The sequence below is a fragment of the Monodelphis domestica genome, chromosome 1 (assembly GCF_027887165.1).
Source record: "Monodelphis domestica isolate mMonDom1 chromosome 1, mMonDom1.pri, whole genome shotgun sequence".
In the NCBI taxonomy this organism is placed as follows: Eukaryota; Metazoa; Chordata; class Mammalia; order Didelphimorphia; family Didelphidae; genus Monodelphis; species Monodelphis domestica.
Genome location: NC_077227.1, coordinates 617907725 through 617927368, shown reverse-complemented (window position 1 = coordinate 617927368; position 19644 = coordinate 617907725). Strand labels below are relative to the sequence as shown.

General features: G+C 34.9%; 1 protein-coding gene and 1 long non-coding RNA gene across 2 annotated transcripts in view; one reads left to right on the top strand and one right to left on the bottom strand.

Annotated features, from left to right (window-relative positions):
• MACROD2 (mono-ADP ribosylhydrolase 2) overlaps positions 1–19644 on the top strand; it is a 2426984-nt gene that overhangs the window by 1422123 nt on the left and 985217 nt on the right. The gene's annotated exons all lie outside the window — the stretch shown is intronic.
• The window catches only part of LOC103104051 (uncharacterized), a 28874-nt gene continuing 14363 nt past the window's right edge, over positions 5134–19644 (bottom strand). Inside the window, exons 3-4 of the long non-coding RNA XR_008917608.1 lie at positions 6724–6761; positions 5134–5309 (exon numbers count right to left, since the gene is read on the bottom strand). This is a non-coding gene — a long non-coding RNA (uncharacterized LOC103104051). The remainder of the gene's footprint in view (positions 5310–6723; positions 6762–19644) is intronic.

The window sequence follows — 19644 nt, the reverse complement described above, 5'->3', positions numbered from 1 at the left end:
TAAAAACCATTCTGTGGGCATTTATTTAGCTTAAGGTCACTAATAGACTAAATGCCACTAAAATTGTAAGTGGCCTGTGAGTTAAATCACATTTTTTCCATTATGGGATGTGAACTTTAGATTACTCCACCCTACTTAGTCTAACAAAACAGGAACATCTACACCTACCCGTAAGGATTAAGTATTTAGGAGGATGGCCCAAGACAGACAAGTGCTAGCAAATGACAAATCAGAAACAACTGACAGATCCCTGGGCTGTCCTAAATCAAGCTTAAGCTACCATTGGTACATGTAAGATGCAGGAAAGTGATGTAAAACCGTCTATATATTTTGTGTCACTTCCTCTCTCCAGCCTCTTTTTTGGTGGCAGAGAGGTAGCTGGTGGCAGCATGCTGAGTGTTTTGGCATCTTGGCATGGCAGCAGCTATTGTCCAGGTTAGCAGTGAGTTTTCCTTGATACCATAATGGAAGAAGCCTAGTAACCTAGTTCAGGTGAGGCGTCTTCTCTGAGCTCTCTCGGAGTTTAGACTGATTCTTTCCTCCTTTACCTTCCAAACACTATCCTCTTAGAAAAAGCCTCTAATCTTCAAAGACCTCATGGTAGATGACTTTGAACTCCTCCTGGCACAGGCCAGACAGGAGAAATCATTTTATTTGGGATATTCCCTGGTGACCAAAATTAATTTAGATTAGGTCACAACCCTAAAATTATCCTTACAGTCAGAAGACATTCAAAAGTGATTTTCAAGTTTGAAAACTGATAAATGAATAGCTACAGATAATGTATTTTTAATAAAATAAAACTTTTACCAAAAAGGGGGAAAATACATACATAAAGACACCAACATCTATGGATTCATACTTTTTAGTCTCAATGTGATCTTTGTGCTTCCTTTAAGAAAACATGAAAAGAGAAAACCAGGAAGACTCTCATTATTACCAGAACACAACTGACTGAGTGGCAAAGAGATTAGTATTAAGTTCTATTATGTATGTTGTATATTGATTAAAATATATTTATTTGTCTTGGGAGAAGATTTTCTTCAAACAAGAAATAGCCTATGTATTACTTAAAATTACCCAAGATTCTATAATGGTAAAATTATGAAGATCATTTTATACAAGTATCTACTAAAATTAGATAGCAAATGATGTTTAAAATGTGAAAATATATGGTTGGCTAAGGAATTCACCAGTGTTGTGGATGATGTCCCATGCAAAGTACAAATAGATGAAAGATTCTATATGCCTGGCAAAGTTCTCCAAATATGACTATTTAAAGATAACATGGTGTTAATTTCATTGAACCTCTAATACCCTGCCACTGAAATCTAATAAGAGTAATAGAAGACAATCCAGGCTGCCATTGTTTGCAGGTCATATAGGTTACATTTCATCCCTTTAGCATCCTTAAAGACTTTGGAGTGTCTAGGCTCTCTGCCAATGACTCCAGTCCTCACAGATGGTGCACCTTCAATTATATAGATCTTAACCCCAGTTCCATTTAGTCACCAAAAGAGTAGCTTTTACACAGGAATATTTACATCAAAATGTATACTAACAAATATACTAATAGATGGGCTTAACCCTCCACCCACATTGTACTACTTCATTCTCAGGGGAGGGGAAAAGAATTAGGTTCATAGCTTAGTTTGCTATAGCATACAAACTCTGGTCTGGCTTGAGTCCCAGGTCTCCTGACTTCCAGGCTTTCACTGCAACATCTTGCCTGGTATCCTGCCTCTCAGGTCTCCTTCTTGACCTCCTGTGTTTGGAGGGGATCACTATTGGCACCTGAAACTGAGAGCAATCAAACCAGAATAGAAACAAACACTCTGAGGTCCACCATTTCTCAGATATCCTCACCAGCACCTCCTTCCAGGTCATGACACTGGCACTGTGGGTGAACTTTGATCTTCCTACTCTGTTTATAACAGGAAGGGGCCTACAGGAAAGAGCATAAGAAAGGGTGTGAGCCAGAAAAAGAGCAATTATCTCACTTCCATCATATTGGCAACCTGGGAATGCTCCAAAGGCTAGCATCATTGCGTAATATTTCCCTAACAATTCATGACAAAAAACAATGAAGAAGAAAAATGCTTATTGCCCAGATTTCAATATGGAAAGTAAATGGCAAGTCAGTTACTTACATATGAACATGGGCTGCAATTGGACAATGAGTTTAGTCCATAAGTGAATGAAAAAAAGATTATTTGGGATATTGGGTACATATTGGGGACATTGTGTAGCACTTTCGAAGTTCTCAACCTACATCCTTTTTAAAACTATTCTCCTGGTGACATTTTGTGACTATGAATCTTGGAGTACCATAATCTGAAAGACATCAAAGACCAAAGAAAGACACTTGGTGAGTATAAGTAGGGTGTAATTTATAACTAACATTGACATACTGAGATAGTGGCATAAATCATGTCATAAAGCCACATATCTGCCCCAAAGAAAAGATAGGAAAGTATGTAATTAAAAGAAAGTACAACAGTAAGATAGTTCCAATAACATACTGATGTCCTCAAAACAACAAATTAAGGGCCACAACAGACCAGATGGATATTTACTGGAGGATAGACATAAACATCAAATATACAGGAAAAGAAGATATGTTTTGACCCAGCAATACCAATACTCTGACCCAGTAATATTACTAATCTTGACATAGTAATACCACTACTAGGTCTATATCCCAAAGAGAGTAAAGATAGAGGAGAAAGACCTGGTTATACAAAATAATTGTAATAGTTCTTTTAGTGGTGGCAAAGAACTGGAAATTGAAGGGATGTCCATCAATTGAGGAATGGCTAAACAAGTTGTGGCACACACAAACACACAACTTAGAAAGACTTTTATAATAAGTGATGCAAAGCCAAGTGAGTAGAACCAGGAGAACATTGCATATAGTAACAGCAATAAAGCAAGATAGTCAAAACTGTGAATGAATTACCTATTACCAACAATGCAAGGATATAGGACAACCCTATATAACTGATGAGGAAAAAGACTATCCATCACCATAGAAGGAAGTTATGGAGCCTGAATGCAGATTGTAGTGTGTCATTCATTACTTTATTTCTTCCACAAATTTTTTCTCTAGTGTGACCAATATGTATCTTAATTCACAACATGGAAATTGGAATTTTATGATACATGTGTAAACTGTATCATATTATCTCTTTTCTTATGGAAAGTGGGATGAAGAGGGAGTTGGAAGAACATGGATTGCAAGATATCAGAAAATGATTATTTAAAATAGTATTGATGTGATCTGGAAAATTTTTTTTAGATTTTTAAAAAAGATTGTGAGACTGATTCTGCCCCATCAGCAGTGAAATTTAGGGCCCATCCATAATGCCAAATAAATAGTTTGTGGACTTAGAACATAATTATTTTCTGAGTATCAGAAAGTAAATATAAAAAAAAAATTATCAACATTTAAAAATTTTTTAAAAAGGTATAGTCCAACCCTACAACCAATGAAGTGTGAAATAAATATAGAACAACTTGAGCAATCCATTTATTAATCCAGTTCTCTGTCACTTTTGCAATTCATTGCCATATAAGTCATTTTTACCAGATCAGCTATCAAAAAGTCCCAAAGGATGGACTATTCCCTCTTCAACTAAAGTTTAGGAATTTGGATAGTTGTTTCATTATTTTCCATGTAACCCTCTAGGGTTAATTAAGGAGGAATCCAAAGGCCACTTTAGCATTTAGTACTACTACTACTAATATTTATTTAACTTGAAATAGGAATGACTTTTGTTTTAATTATTTCTAATTAGGTAGTCTGACAATTTGTCACCTACTAAAATTAACAAGAAAGTAAAGACTAATTGACTCACATTATACAACTGGGTTGAACTGCTCTCACTAAAAGAGGCAACTAGATTTCATGGAACTTGACAGCTTTAGAGAGCATTATTTATTTTCGCCTTCTATTTTGTTATTTTAGATAGCTGAAGCAGCTGGATAGTTTTTAGATAAAGTGCAGGAATAAGCTGCTGGAAGACTTAAATATCTACAGAATGACTTCTATTTGCATTGAGCAATTAGCCATAATTAGCATGCAAGCTTTAATGATATTGTATCTAGAAGTTGATAAGGCCTGTGGGACTTTGGTTGCAAGTAACTTCTATTGTTTACTGTATGCAAATCTAGCCACTTAGCTTTAATTAGAAGTTGAAACCCAGAGCAATTATCAACAATTGCTTTGGTATTAATGAGCCAGAGGAACTGTCCATCAATATATTTTAAAAGACTCAGAATTATTATTATGCAGAATATCCATTGATTTGATGTCCAGAGTCAATAGTTCCTATTGATGGGTGAAGGTGGCTCATAAAGACCTGACATGCCTTCATATTTCCTAGATTTGGGACTTTAGTTTTTGATTTAGGTTTAGGCTTAGGGTTGTTGGTTTTTTTTGTTTGTTGTAGTTTTTGTTTTTGTTTTAATAGAATAAGTGAGAAGCATAATGGCTTAGTAGAAAGGGAACCTCAGGGTCAGAGTTAGGTCCCCACTCTGAAAAGTATTAGCTGAATGATTTGAGGCAAGACACTTAATTTCTCATTGCTCCAGATAAATCTCCAAGACTATATATATCATGACCCCCTAAGAAACTCCCTACACTGATGAAATGGCAGGTCCAGATTTTATTGTTGCTTGGTTTTGTTTTTTGGTATACTCAGAAAGGGAAGTCAATAACAATGTATGGGAATGTTACCTGAGAGTGAGAAGGAAGAGGTTTCAAGTATAATTTGCAGTACTTTTAATTCAAGGCAAGTCTCTTAAATTCCTCTTAGTTCCCAGACAACTCTCAGAAAATATAAACATCAACTGCTAAAGGAGCTTCATAGCCATAGAGAGCTTTCTACATGTACAGACTCAGAGGGGTCCAGGCACCCACAAAATGAACTTTAAAAGGAATAGTTTTCAAATAAAATCTGTTCCAAAATAAAATTCAGCATTTCTGTTGAGGGAGACTAGAGGCAAGAATACTTAATTTGAAATTCAGCCTCAGATGTTCACTTGCTGTGTGAATGACCAAGTGACTTTCATTTTGTCTCAATTTCAACTGTAAAATGTTATCAACTTTAAATAATGAGTACTACCAAAGTATCAACTATAAGAGTCTTTAATTGTGGTATGGGAATTACAATTCAGGACATCACACAGAACCAAAGTTCTTAAGTACCTAAGAGGGGAAGAGTAGGCAAGGTTTCAATGCATGTCCACAGGGAGGGAGTAGGGTCTGCAACAGGGAAGATTGAGTTGTTTTGAAAAATATCCTAAAACTGGAAAGTAATAAACATCTGATCAGAACAAGGATCAGCAACCAGGAAGATGGAAAGAAAAAATAGTTAACTGTCAAGACAAATCCAGGAACTATATGATCACAATTATAAATCACTTTTCACCCAAATAAAGTCAGATCTAAACAAACTAAAAAAATATGAATTGCTCATGATTAGGCTGAGGCAATATAATAAAATGACAATTATTCTTAAATTAATTAACTTATTCAATGTCATTCCAATCAAAAATCGAAAAAATATTTTATAGAGCTAGAAAAAAATAAATAACAAAATTCAGTGGAAGGAAATTAATGAAAAAATATGGAGAGTAGTATAGCTCCATCAAGTCTCAAACTATATTATAAAGCAGCAGCCATCAAAAAAAAATGATTCTGGCCATGAAATAGAATGGAGGACCAGTGGAATAGATTGAGTACTCAACATATAAAGGAAAAAAGATCATAGTATAAGGATAAAATTAAGGTTGGACAAAGTATAAGAGATGTGGTCACCAAAATTAATATATCTCAATTCAAAATAACTTTATAGTAGTTTTATTTACAAAATTTAGGAAAAGAGTAAGGTAGGGAAATGAGAAAGTGAGTAGATTGAGAAATCTAGTTTAACAAACGAAATATCTGCTCTGGCACCTGGCTTTGCTCTGGCAGGGCTTCAGAAGCCCTTCTTATTTTGGAAGAGTTTTCTATTTGACGAAAACTGCTGGAAAAACTGGAATAAAGTGTGGCAGAGATTAGGCATAGACCAACACCTTATGCCTTAGATCAAGATAAAGTCAAAATGGATATGTGATTTAGAAATAAAGGATGATATCATAAACAAAATAGGGGAGCACAAAATAGTTTACCTATCAGACCTGTGGATAAGAGAAGTATTTAGGTCAAAGTAAGACATAGAAAACATTATAAGATATAAAATAGATAACTTTGACTAGATTAAATTAAAAATTTTCTGTATAAACAAAATCAATGCAACCAAGATTAAAAGGCAGACAACAAACTGGGAAGAGGAAATGATTATAGCAAATCTCTCTGATAAAAGCTTCATTTCTCAAGTACATAGAGAACTGAATCAAATTTATGAGACAATAAAGCATATCTCACTGGACAAATGGTCAAATGATAAGAACAGGAAATTTTCAGATTATTATAATATTTCAGATTATTATAATAAAAAATTAAAGCTGTATTTAGTCATGTGAAAAATGCCCTCCCATTTTTTAAAGAAAAAAAGAAGAATTAATTACTTTGCCTTATATCATAATAGATACTCAATCAAGTAGATACTTCTTGAGTTTAATTGAATAGAATGGAATTATAGTTTCCTGATTTTATTGGATGATCTCTCTCAGAAATGTTTGTATTTGAAAGGTAATGTAAAGAGGATAATACTCAACTCAAGATGGTTTGGCACCAGGCTTCAGTAGAAAGGATTCTGCAATGAAAAACAGAATTATGTTTCTACCACTTACTTCTTGTGTGAATTTGGGCAAATTATTTAATCTTTTTGGATCCTAAATTATCTCATCTTTTAAAGTGAGGAATTTAGAGTAAATGATTCTTCAAGATCCTTCTATCTATAAATCTAGAATCACTAGATAGTCTTATCAGAACCTTCACATTTCACTAGCTAAAGAGAGACCTTTTAGTAATTTTAAATTTTCTTCAGTACAATTAAATTATACTGGACCTCACTGTATGACTTGAAGTCTGTGGGGAAAGACAAATTTATTGTTTTTCTCAGCAGGTCTTAGGAGAGGACAATGCATCATGATGTTCTACATTCATACTTCCTAAATGTGTGTCTACTATACTCCTCCATCTCTCTTCCTTGCCCATTTTTATTGAATCTTTTCTTTCTACTCTGCAAAGAATATCAACAATAGCAAGCATTTAGTTTGCACAAAATTTCAGCTGTTTTGAATTAGTTACATATGTAAAAATGTTCTGCCTTCTATTGTTCATGAAGTTGATTTCTAGATTCAAAGACTTCAACAGATTGTTTTGTCTGGATTTCTTTCTTTCCTTTTTTAAGAATGGTCATAAACCCCTAATAAATCAGCTAATAAAAAGTTTTAGCATCTGCTAACATTCACTAAGTGTGTTGTACTCATGTTAAAAGTTTTTCTTAGAGCTCATGGTGGAAAAATGCAGTACAAAAGACTGATGATTCTGAATGCCAACGCTATCATGTTTCAAGGTACTGAATAACTGCAACTTTACCTTAAAGGCTGGGCTGTAAATATTTACACTGCCCAAAGGACAGCTCAATGGGAGAATGTGGATAATGTAACATTATATGTTTAAGATGTTTCTTAATATACTCTGTTTAAGGGTGAACCCAAGTTCTGCCAAGTTGGTTTTGTAAAGTTTGCCCTTTGCATCCTCTGGGTATCATGTCATCCAGATAAAAGGGGGCTCTGTACTACTATCGTTGTGTTATAGTTTACAAAGTGCTTCTTCTCTGTAATCCTACTACTCATAATTATTCAGTGTTTTGCCACTTTTCAATAGTGCCATTGCCTCCCGAAGGGACCAATTTAAAGATTCATCCTTTCTTTTCCCTCTTTATACTCTAGTTCAAATTCTTATCAACTCTTGACTGGACTATTGCCATAGCTTCCTAATTGGTCTCACAGACTCCATTATCTTCCCTTTCCAATCCATCCTCCACATAACTGCCAAATTTATATTCTCAAGGTAGATAGAACTGAGTCATCTTTTTGTACCAGAAGCTTCACTGGTTTTCTTTTGCCTCCAGTATAAAATACTGTGCCATGTAACACACTCCAAACTGGCTCCAACGTCTCTTTCCATGCTTATTTCACTTTCCTCCCCATTACACATTCAGTGTTCACATAAAAGACTGGCTCATTTGAAAGTGCTCATTCACAACATTCTCATCTCCCAACTTCCATGTCTTTGTAACATGTTTTTTTTGGAATGTTCTTCCTACTCATCTTCATTTCATGGAATTCCTAATCCTCTGTTCCTCAAAGTTAAGATCAAGTACCACTTTTTTCTAAAAGGTCTAGAGTTGGACTTCTGATTTTTCTTCAACATTTATTCTTTGGCATGAAACTTATGGAGCCTTTCTCAGAAAGCTGATTTTAAGTGAATAAATTTTAAAAATTAATAGAATTACAAAGGAAACAAATGTTATTGAAGAACAGATATAAAATCTTAAAAAAATTCACAGACTTTAGCTTAAGAACCTCTAAAACGATCTTTAACATGCTTTTCAATTCTAAAAATCTATAATTCCATGATTCTATGAACACTTAAAAGTAATTTTAAAAAATGGATATTTACATAAAAAGTCTAAGGGCATTCATTGCCTTGCAAAATAATTCAATGACATAAAAGTCCTAGAATATTTAAATTATTTTTAGCTTATAAAATTTTTCATTTTTCTAATATAAATAGTATGTAAAGTTATGGTTTATCTGTACAGAGAAAAATAGTGGAAAAAAAGAAGTCAATAAAAACATTATTCAAAAGTATCAATAGACTATCATAAGACTTAAATGAATCCATTAAAATATCTTTATACTTAATGATATGCTAAAGCAAAACTTGGGAAAAAAAACAGAAAAAGAAAAATTCTAAATTACTTTGGACTGTCAGTATAGGAGGTCTGGCTGCTCTTAAATACTTATCTGAGATAGAATGAGAAATAAAAGAAAATTTAAAAAAAGTAGGTTGCCTAGAAATTACATTAAAGACTAAAAAAAATGCTTATTCTGGGCATCCACAATTAAAGATGAAATATGAAGTAGGACCCAAGGGTGGGAGCTGATACTTACTTTGGAGATTACGGGGTGGGGGTGGGGGTAAAGGAGATTGGCACAAAGTCAATTCCAACATTTCTTAACTATCACAGATACCCAGACCATAAATTTAGAGTTTATTTAAATTGGGATGTTTCTATCTGGATATGACATTTCTCTTCCTCTGTTGTGTTCTTTTGAGCTAGAGGCTGGGTTAGGGGAGGTAGTCTTTGTTTTCCAAATGGACAGCTTACATAAGATAAAATGTTTTCAAAGCATTTCACTGAGTGATTGAATGATTGAATCATTTAAAAGTCCATTAATAATACATTGACTTTGATTAGGCTTTCAAGTCACTGAGAACTGTCAGAGGAGAATTATTGTTCTCTTCTGACAAAGTCACATTAAGTTGTATGTTAATATGCACAGTTGTTCTCTCATGTCAAAAATGGAAAATTGTTTCCCCATTGATAATTCACTTGAGGTCATTAGGAATCCCTAACTTTCTGGAAGGGCTTTCTTCCCTAAAGCTACTTTCAGTTTTGTAGTGATAGTAAGTTGGTCCAATGGATAGAGTGCCAGACCTCAAGTTAGAAGACTCATCTTTCCGAGTTCAAACCTCTCCTCAGACACTTACTAGCTTTGTGATCCTGAGTAAGTCACTTAATCCTGTTAACCTCAGTTCCTCATTTGGAAAATGAGCTAGAAAAGGAAATGGCAAACTGCTCCAGTAGCTTTGCCAAGAAAACCAAACTACTGAACAAAAGATGGCTTCTAAGTAAAAGCTAAAATTAACAAAAAAGCCCCACAGAATTCAATATGGAGTAGCCCATACATTCATTGACCTTCCCCTCATCAATGCAACAATATCATTTTTTCCTTTTAGTTTGCTATACCCCTCTATGCTTGTAAATTCTCTATTGATCTCTGTGTTTTCCTTAATTAAAAAGAAAGTTGTAAGTAAATGTTGACAGCTATTGAATCTAAACAGTCACACCTTTTTCCTCTCTAAAAATACAAACACCCTGTAACAATTGGATTTTAAAATTGACTCAGGTATTCTGGGCCAGGGGCCAAAGTCCATGCATAGCCCAGAACACTCAGCATTTATTGGGGCAGGCCATCAATGAAACTATAAATCTGCCTGCCTGCTCTTTGGAATAGTGTTTACAGACTGCTTAGATGGACAGAAAGAAACAATCTGTAATAAACATCTAGCAGGAAGCAGACTGCAAAGCTAGCAGCAACATTGGATTAGAACAGATATAAAGAGCGCCCTTGCTACTGACCAGGAAATGCCAAGATAATGCTCCAGACTATTCTAGAGTATGATTTAGGGCACCAGAGAAAGGGAGGAAACAGAGAGACCAATAGTGAGTTGGTCTCCAAAAGCACTCCCATCAACCTCGACCAATTCTGTTCTTCAGATTGCTATTTTCATTTGTAAGCAGGAATCATTAGAGGGATATATTTTTTTTTTAAAGAAAAATCTGAGCTCTGCAGGGATATCCTGTGCCAGCACCTCAAATTCATTAAAATTTCATTAACATCCACTTATAGAGTTGCCATTTGTTTGCTGGAAAGAGTTTTCTGATAACTCTGCAGAAAGAGATAAATGAGATTTTGCACTTTGGGAATTAGAGGAGAAAAAAATAAATCTCCTGTTAGCATGAGTAACTATAGCACACTGCCATGGCCATTGCCCAAAAGTCCCCTGAACATTTCTATTGGAAGAAAATTGTGCCACTCAGTTACCCCAAAACAACAACATTTTAAGGTTTATGAAATGGTTTATGCATATCATCTCACATGTTCCTCAACTTTGAGAGTGGTATCATAGGTTTCGATCTCCCTCTTTAATACCTAGCAGTGGGTAAGATCCATGTGCTATGGTGGTGGTAAAAAGATAACTAGTTATTCTCTGTATGGTCCCCAACTTCCTTTAGGTGGTACATCTTTCCCATCCTTTCCTGGCTGATGACTTTCCTCCCTGATGACTTTGTAGTCAGCTCCCTTACTTTGGCCCCTTCCTTTTCATCAGCAGTTAATATGGTAACAAAGGAAAGAGAAAGTGTCTATGTGCATTTTTTCACATTAACACCAGTTTGTCCCAACCTCTCCTTCACCTATAACTACTAAATTCATTTGCAAAGGATAATTTGGATCCATGTTTTCCTCATTGTTCTGAAAGGTTAGAAGAATTTGAATCAATAATTCTCTTATATTTGCTCCAAGTCCACATGCAAGCAAGGAATGTTACCCAACAATTAGAAGACTAATTTTCTTCCAATTATGGGTTTGTCATTCTTTCTTCCATGGTGAGTGGAACAGTATACATCAAATAGTTATGCAGAAGTTTAATCACTTTATCTTAAAGAAACTGGTTTCTTTACAAACAATAATGAATAAAAAAAATAAAACAGAACAAGTGCTGATAAATCAGAGCTGAGAAAATGGCTCATCCCTATCTGGAGAAATCAAGATTGTGGGACTGAATAAAGCAAGGGACAGAAAAGTAAGGTACCTATAGTCCCATTCTCAATCACATCAATGGCTAAGGAAACATTGAATCTTCTTTTCAAGGCTCCTGTATAGCTTAATCTAGTCCTATCTTAATACCGGTAGGTAATTAAAATTAAGGGCTTGATTAAAATATATGAAAATTATAAATAATATGGTGGTCACTAAATTAAAATATTATAGCTGAAGTCAAAATGACTTTCAATAGTTTTTATTTACAAAATAGGTGGAGAGAGTAAAAGTTGAGAAATATAAAAAGAGGGTAGAGAAGATATTTAGCCTATCACACTAAATATTGCTCCTGTGCTTGACTCAGCCTGGCATGATTCCAGAAGTCAGCAACTGACTCTTATACCATGCTATTAGTAGCAAATAACTTTTATCACAGGACCATAGAATCTAAGTGTTGGAAGGGCTAGTAGTTACTATCCAGTACATGAAAAATTCCCTTATACTGTACTTTTCCTAATAAGTGATCATAATGTTTTGTTTAAAGAAACCCGGTGATATCGATTTCATCGTTTTCTGAGAACTTCCCCTCTCATCATTCTTCAAATTTACTTCTCCAGTACTTTAGAAAACAGATCAGTTTCATAGACTCAGAACTTAAAGGGACAATAGACATTATCTAGTTAAATCCTCAAACTTCACAGAGGGAGAAATTAAAACTGAACAAGGGGAAGTGACTTGCCCCAGGTAGCAGGATGGCTTATCTGGTATGAGAAACTAACCTTTCTTAGATTCCTGATCCAATGTTGGTTGTTTCTTTTCTTAGAAATGGCATCCCTAAATGGCAGGTTTCCAATAAGCAATTGCCCTCTACTAAAATTTAAAAAATCAAATTGTTCCAGAATTCTAACTTCCACTTCCTAGAGTTTATTTTTATGATCCAATCTGTCAATTGACAAAGTACTTAATTAATCACCTACTATATAGTAGGCATCATAGTAGGTACAGAAGAGTAAAATAAAAAGGATGAAACAATCCATAGACAAACCCAATAGTTGTTTGTAAGCTATGACACTTAACTTAACATGCCAGGAATGAGTTCATCAATAACCATAAGGGTATTAGAAGTAAGTATCAAATTGTTTAAGGCATAAAAGGATACAGGGGTAAGAGAGAGATGAAAGAGAAGAAACAGGGGGGACAATTCATATATATCAAGCAGGAAAGGCACTTATAGACGATCTTGTTCACTCCTTTCATTTTACATGTGACGAAATTGAGACACAGGAAGATTATTAACATGGCTCAGAGTTACATGATAAATATTTGAAGTGAAAATTGAATTTGGGGCTTCTTTACCCTAAGTCCAATGCTCTAGCCATTGTGACAGGCTAATATTACAGCAGTGATGCAGAAACACAACAAAATTAGGCTTAAATACCAAAACTAGTTGTGGAGATAATCAGAAACTATTCTCTTTGACTGTGCAAATGAATCAAACACAGGCATAGCCACCCCCATGACACCCGGAGCTGCTTTGGATAGCAGTCCTGTATTATATCTGGCTTCTTTGTTACTTTTCTCCCTTAGAGTTTCAATATAGCAAGAGAAATTATTGGCTAAGTATATCTCAACAGCCTCACTTTTGTACACAGAAAACTCAAAGAAAAGAAGAGCAGTAAAGACCCAGTTCTACTCTACTCCTTTATGCTCAACAGGCCTCTCTAATAGACTATCTCTCCAGAGCTAAGGATTTGTAAGACTGTAATAGCAGTCATTGCCCTGAGAAATCTCCCATCCTGGGTGAAACATGCAGGCTGTGAGGGAAAATACTTTGCTCAAAAACCTTTAAAGAAATTGTTGTTGGTATGGTTTTACAGCTTATCTCAGCCTTAGTCAGTCAGTAAAAATTCAGAGTTGGAACTTAAAGACACTACACTGTGTGATACTTCTGAAAAGCCAGTAGAGAATCATAACTACTGCTCTTTGGGAATTCCATACTACTGGGTACTGCAGTCCCTTCTCTAGAATGAATGTTTTAACCATAAAAGAACTGTATATAGAGAACCACAATTTAAAAAGCTGGGGCAATATAAATAATTAATTTAAGTTTCCCTAGTTTATAGATAAAGAAACTGAGGCGCAGTGAAGTAAAGTCCACTATCAAAATGAAATGAGTCACATTTTTGCAACAGAGTTAAGCTAAATGAAAGAATATACCAGTTATCAGGGATTTATTATTGTTGTTGAGTCATTTTTAGTTCTGTCCAACTCTTTGTCACCCCATTTGGAATTTTCTTGGCATAGATACTAGAATGATTTGCCATATCTTTCTCCTCCTCATTGTACTAATGAAGAACTGAGTCAAACAAGATTAAGTTAGTAAGGGTGTGAAATCAGATTTGAACTCAGGATTTCCTGACTCCAGACCTGACACTTTATTCACTGAACCAATTAGCATCCTTTTTTCGGTGATTTAAGTAAAGTCAAATTCCCAGAAATAAATGTCGCTAACTCTCTCCAAAAATGGAAGAACCCCAATCTCCTTGTTCAGATTTGGTTCTTGCTAACCGAAACTTATGCCAAGATTTTGGGGAATATTAGGTGCCAACCTTAATGTGTCACTGGGCAATTGCTTATCATTCACCACCATTCTCTTTTATGAATAAACTTTCAGTGTGGTGTCCTCAACTGCTAGCAGTTCAATTTTAATGTTTTGAAAATTATTACAGAGTTTGTAGTAAGTGCAAATTATAATTCTCTAATCCTAAGCATTTCATAAAGTGGATCAGTAAACAATGTTTGTACCTTGGCACAAGCCAGCCCTCATGAAATCTCAATGAATCAAATGTACACAAACAAATTGCTTCTATGTTACAGGGTACAAAATGTTTTGTGGCAAACAACTTCTTTTTACCTCAAAGCAGCACTAGAAAAGAAGGGGAAGGAAACAGCTATGACATTTAATCAGTCTTGCAAATAACAACTGGCCAGTTGTTATATAATACTTTATGTCAAACAAATAGCAAAATTTCCTGCTTTCATTAATTTATCCAGGATAGCTCAGTCCTTTTGGAAGGCAAAACATGAAATTTTGGATCTGAATTCTGTACTTTAAGGTCATCTAGAAACACTGGCCAGCAGGAACATATTTATAATAACAGATTCAAGATGCTCTGTCATTCTTCCCATTAAAAACAATTTCAAACAATCTGGTTAAACATTTCAACAAATCAAAATAATCTGTATACCTCAAAAATATTGCTTTAGAATTAATATATAAAAATTCTCTTGGTTATCAAAGCATTAGTGTATATGTCACTATAATAAACTACAATTAGTAAAGCAGAAAGATGCTCTCTTTTAAAAATAAATCAAAAACTTATTTATTTAATTGATTAAATTATAATATTTCTTCATGTTTTTTCCCTTCCCCTACTCCCCCCCCCCATCCAGAGCCAATGAGCAATTTCACTGGGTTTTATATGTATCATTGTTCAAAACCTATTTACATTTCATATTTGCAATGGAGTAATTTTTTAAAGTGCAAACCCCAATCACATCCCCATCGACCCATGTAATCAATCATATTTTTTTCTTCTGAGTTTCTACTCCCACAGTTCATTCTCTGGATGTGGATAAGATTCTTTCTCGTAAATCCCTCAGAATTGTCCTGGATCATGGCATTGCTGCTAGTAGAGAAGTCCATTATGTTCAATTGTGCCAGAGTGTATCAGTCTCTGTGTACAATGTTGTCCTGGTTCTCCTCTTTTCTCTCTGTATCAATTCCTGGAGGTCTTTAATAGGCTCTCTTTTTATGTCTTTCAAAGTTTGTATATAGATAAGGTTAATTATTTTATAGCAAAAGTATCTTGGGGGAAGTGTAAATGGGAAGAAAATGGGAGATAGAACAGGAGTATGAGAGATGAATAAACAAGGTAGAAGGAGGAATACAAGAAGGAAAGGAGAGAAGGGAAAAAAGATAAAGTAGAAGGAAGAAAAGAAAGGAATGAAAAACAGAAGGAAGAAATGGCAAGAGGGAGGCAAAAGAAGGAATAAACAAAAAAAGAGGAAAAGATGGAAAATAAACACTTTAATTCATTGAGTTCTCCATGGGTGACTTCATCACAACTTCAATTGCACCACAGAACTCACTGTCTATCACTTTAAGAAAGAGAATAAGGATTTATGTGCATCATAAAATGCTGTCTAATAAGTCGTTTTACAAGAATTATGCACATATATTTAAGTAATGCTGTCCTTTGCCATGTACCTCCAATAAACCTTCTGGTTCTCCCCCATCATTTCATGCCAAATGAAAAATGGTAATATTACCAAATTTGCAGTTAATTATCATGAAATATGACTCCTAATGATTTAACATCTTTGTTAAGAGCCCTTGGTAGCATGGAGTACAAAAGCTGGAAAACATCATTAAAGCTATCATTTACCCATGACATTTACATTTAGTTCATCGTCAAAGAAGTTAATTGACAAAGCACATCTATACAATATTTATTGAGAAAATAGCTCCCTCTTATTGCCAGTTAGTTTAACATATTAAACTTTCATTTATAGTGTCTAACTTTTTATTCTCTTTAACTGACCTTGAAAGTGAGTTACATTTCCTTCCCTTTAAATTAAATTTATGGAAAAATAAGCTCTCCCATGACAAAGCAATGTTCAGCTTAAAAGAGAGCAGCTTTCCATTCTGCCTTCCCTGATCTCATAAGCAAACGGGTAGTACAGAAATCTTAAATGAAAAGAGCAAATCTCGAACAAGAAAAACCTAACCCGACTGTTCTCTTTGTCCAAGGGGAAAAAAGGATCTTTTAAGGTGAACCCACTGCTCTTCAATCTTGTCCTGTATTCAAAATTCCATCCCCATTTTAAGAAGATTTGGGTAGATCAGCTTAAAGGTTTTTATGCTTCTTTAATATCTACATTCCTTTTCAAATATAAAATGTCAGCATATCCTTTGGGATGTAGCAAAATGAGAAAAGATTCACTGGGCCATCGAAATGAAAGATTGCAGGGAGGCAGTAGTGCCCACCCTGTGCAACAATGCCTAATTGACTCCATTGGCCTTCTGTATGGAGTTGATTTGATAAATTCAATTCAGCAAACATGTATTGGACACCACTATATGGCAGGCACTGGGGTGGCAAAGTAAATCATATAAAATCAAGCAGGAGTTCAGCTCTGGGAGCTCACTTAATAAAAAGAATTAAATTCAAACACTGCCTGCAGTTGGGTTGCTCAATGGATAGATTCAAGTGGACTTAGAATTAAAAAGACATGAGTTTGACTATTTCCTCAGACATTCACTCACTAGCTAAATGACCTTTGTATGCCATTTAATCTCTGACTTAGTCTCTTCATCTGTAAAAGGGGGATAATAATAGTTATATCTATGCCTGAGATTTCATTGACATGCGGAACTTCTAATGAGGACACTTTCTTTACCAAAGCAGATTGACAATTTTTTTTTTTCTGTAAATTTTGCTTTAAGAGTTATTTAGGAATACTGCTAAGAAGTTACTTACCCAGGATTACACAGCCAGTATGAGAAAGATAGATCTTGACCCTGGGTTTTCCTGACTCATAAGCAGGTTCTTGTTCCACTACTCCATGTTGCCTTATTTTTAGATTCCTGTTTTTTTTTTTTTTTTCGGAGACTGATATTCTATGTCAGACTATGGGATGTTTTCTTTACCTCCTTCCTACATTTTTCTCTCTCACTATCTTTACCTGGCTATAATAAAGCTACTAACAACCTCCTGACTTAAGACTTATTTGATTGATTACTTCTGGCATAGATGGATAGATAAAGGATAACTTCACAAAGGAGATAGCATTAGGTAGCATTTATATAGGGATTTGAGGTTAGCAAAACATTTAATGTGTTATCTAATTTGATGCTCACAACAAAAAGGACAGTAAATGAGCATCTGCCTGGGAAAATGATTAAATGGTGGTTGCAGGTAAAACTCAAGGCTAGCATGGTCTCTTGAACCATGCAGAAGAAGCTCCTTAAGCTAACTGAACCATTCACATAGCCTGATTTTGAATCTAGTACCAAGTCTCTCTAGTTTTTCTATATTGGAATAATGCTAGTCTGTGAGGTCCTTTCTATTATCATTATTATTTTTTTAACCTTTACTTTACATCATGGTAATAATTCTAAGACAGAAAAGCATCAAGGGCCAGGGATTTGAGGTTAAATGGACTGCCCAGGGAAACACAGCTGGGATATGTATGAAGTTAAATCTCAACCCAGGACCTTCTCACTCCAGTCCTGGCACTATCCACTTGATGCCTAGTTGCCCCAATTCAATTATTATTACCTGCATTTAACAAATGAAGAAACTGAGGCAGAAAGAGGTAAAATGGCTTACTAAGGTTCTAAAGCAAGTGAGTACCTGAAGCGGTATTCGAACTTGAGCTTTCCATACTTGAAGTCCAAAACTTTATCCCCTTAGTAACTCACCTGAAGGTAGTGTTTGAATTTAATTCTTTTTATTCTTATGAGATAATTTTCTTAGACATGATATTTCAAAATCAGGCATATGAAAGCTTTTATTAGGTGCCTATTCTGTTCCAGGAGCTATGCTAAGTCAATATATCAATAAACATTTATTCAATACCTGTTATGTGCCAGGCACTGAACCAATCACTGGTGAATACAAATAAAAGTAAGACAGTCCTTGCTCTCAACCAGTTCACAGTTAATGTGCAAATAGCAAATATGTACAGAATAGCTATCTACAGAGGATAAACTGAGAATAATCAATAGAGAAAAGACACTAACATTAAAGGGAACCAGGCTTGATATCCAAGCAGGCATTTGACAAAAATGCTACCTCATTCACCTCAAGATTTCACTAGAATACGCAAGTAGTCAGTATTATTAATGTAGTGTCTATATTTGAACCTCAAGCCTAGAACTCCATCATGCCAAATCCATTGCCTTTCTCGGATGGTCAGAAAAATCTTACCACAACAACTTCTCACCCTTGTCAGGGAGAGCCCCAACATTCCAAGCCTAAATTCAAGCCATTCATCAAATTGGCAAAGGGAATAGGAGATAAACACCTTCCCAGAAAAGTTCTGCTTGGCATTTGTTAATAAAATTTCAGTGAAGTTATATAAAAAGCCAATTAAAAATAAAATTGATCTCCTGTGCTTTGTGAACCGTTTGAACCAGATGTCACTAGTAATTCAAAGCTTCCTCTCTGACATTAATTATGCCTTAAAATGACCAAGATTGAAAAACAATAAAGATAAGTAAGTCTCATCATAAAATGATCAAGTTACCAAGTAAAAAGTATTAATTAACTGAATGCAAATTTAACAAACCCTTTACTACTATGCTTCAGTATAATTCATAAAACATTGTAAAAGTACCTACTATGTGGAAAATCACTGGGCCAGGTTATAGGAATACAAAGATGAAGAAAAAAAAAACAACATTCTTTGAAGTCCTGCTGGGCTAAATACTACATATGTGGAAATAAATGAATATAAGAAATTTGAGTAAGAAGAGAACATTCAAATTTTAAAAGAAAGAGGAAAAGGTTTCCTGAAGAAAGCTAGCTGGTGCCACAAATTGAACTGAGGAGGAGATGAGTGCAAATCCTATTTCATACACCCTACTAGTTCTGTGGCCCTGAGCATATCAACCTTTCTAAAACTTTGTTTTTTCAATCTGTAGGTAGCTAGGTGGCATAGTGAATATAGCAACAGTTCTGGAGTCAGGAATACATTAGTTTAAAATTGACCTTAGATATTTAATAGCTGTGTGAACCTAGGCAAGTCATTCAATCTTCTTTACCTCAGTTTTCTCTTCTGTAAAGTAAGTTGGAGAAGGAAATGGAGAACCATTCGAGTATATTGGACAATAAAACCTCAAGTGAGGTCATAAAGAGCAAGGTATGCCTGAAACAACTGCACAACAAAACATTTATAGTCCTAAAATTGATAGAGCAGGGATAATGAAGCACTAGCTAACCTCATAGAGTTGTGATAATTGAAATAATGTTGAAAGAACTTTGCAAAATGGAGCACATTTGATATACA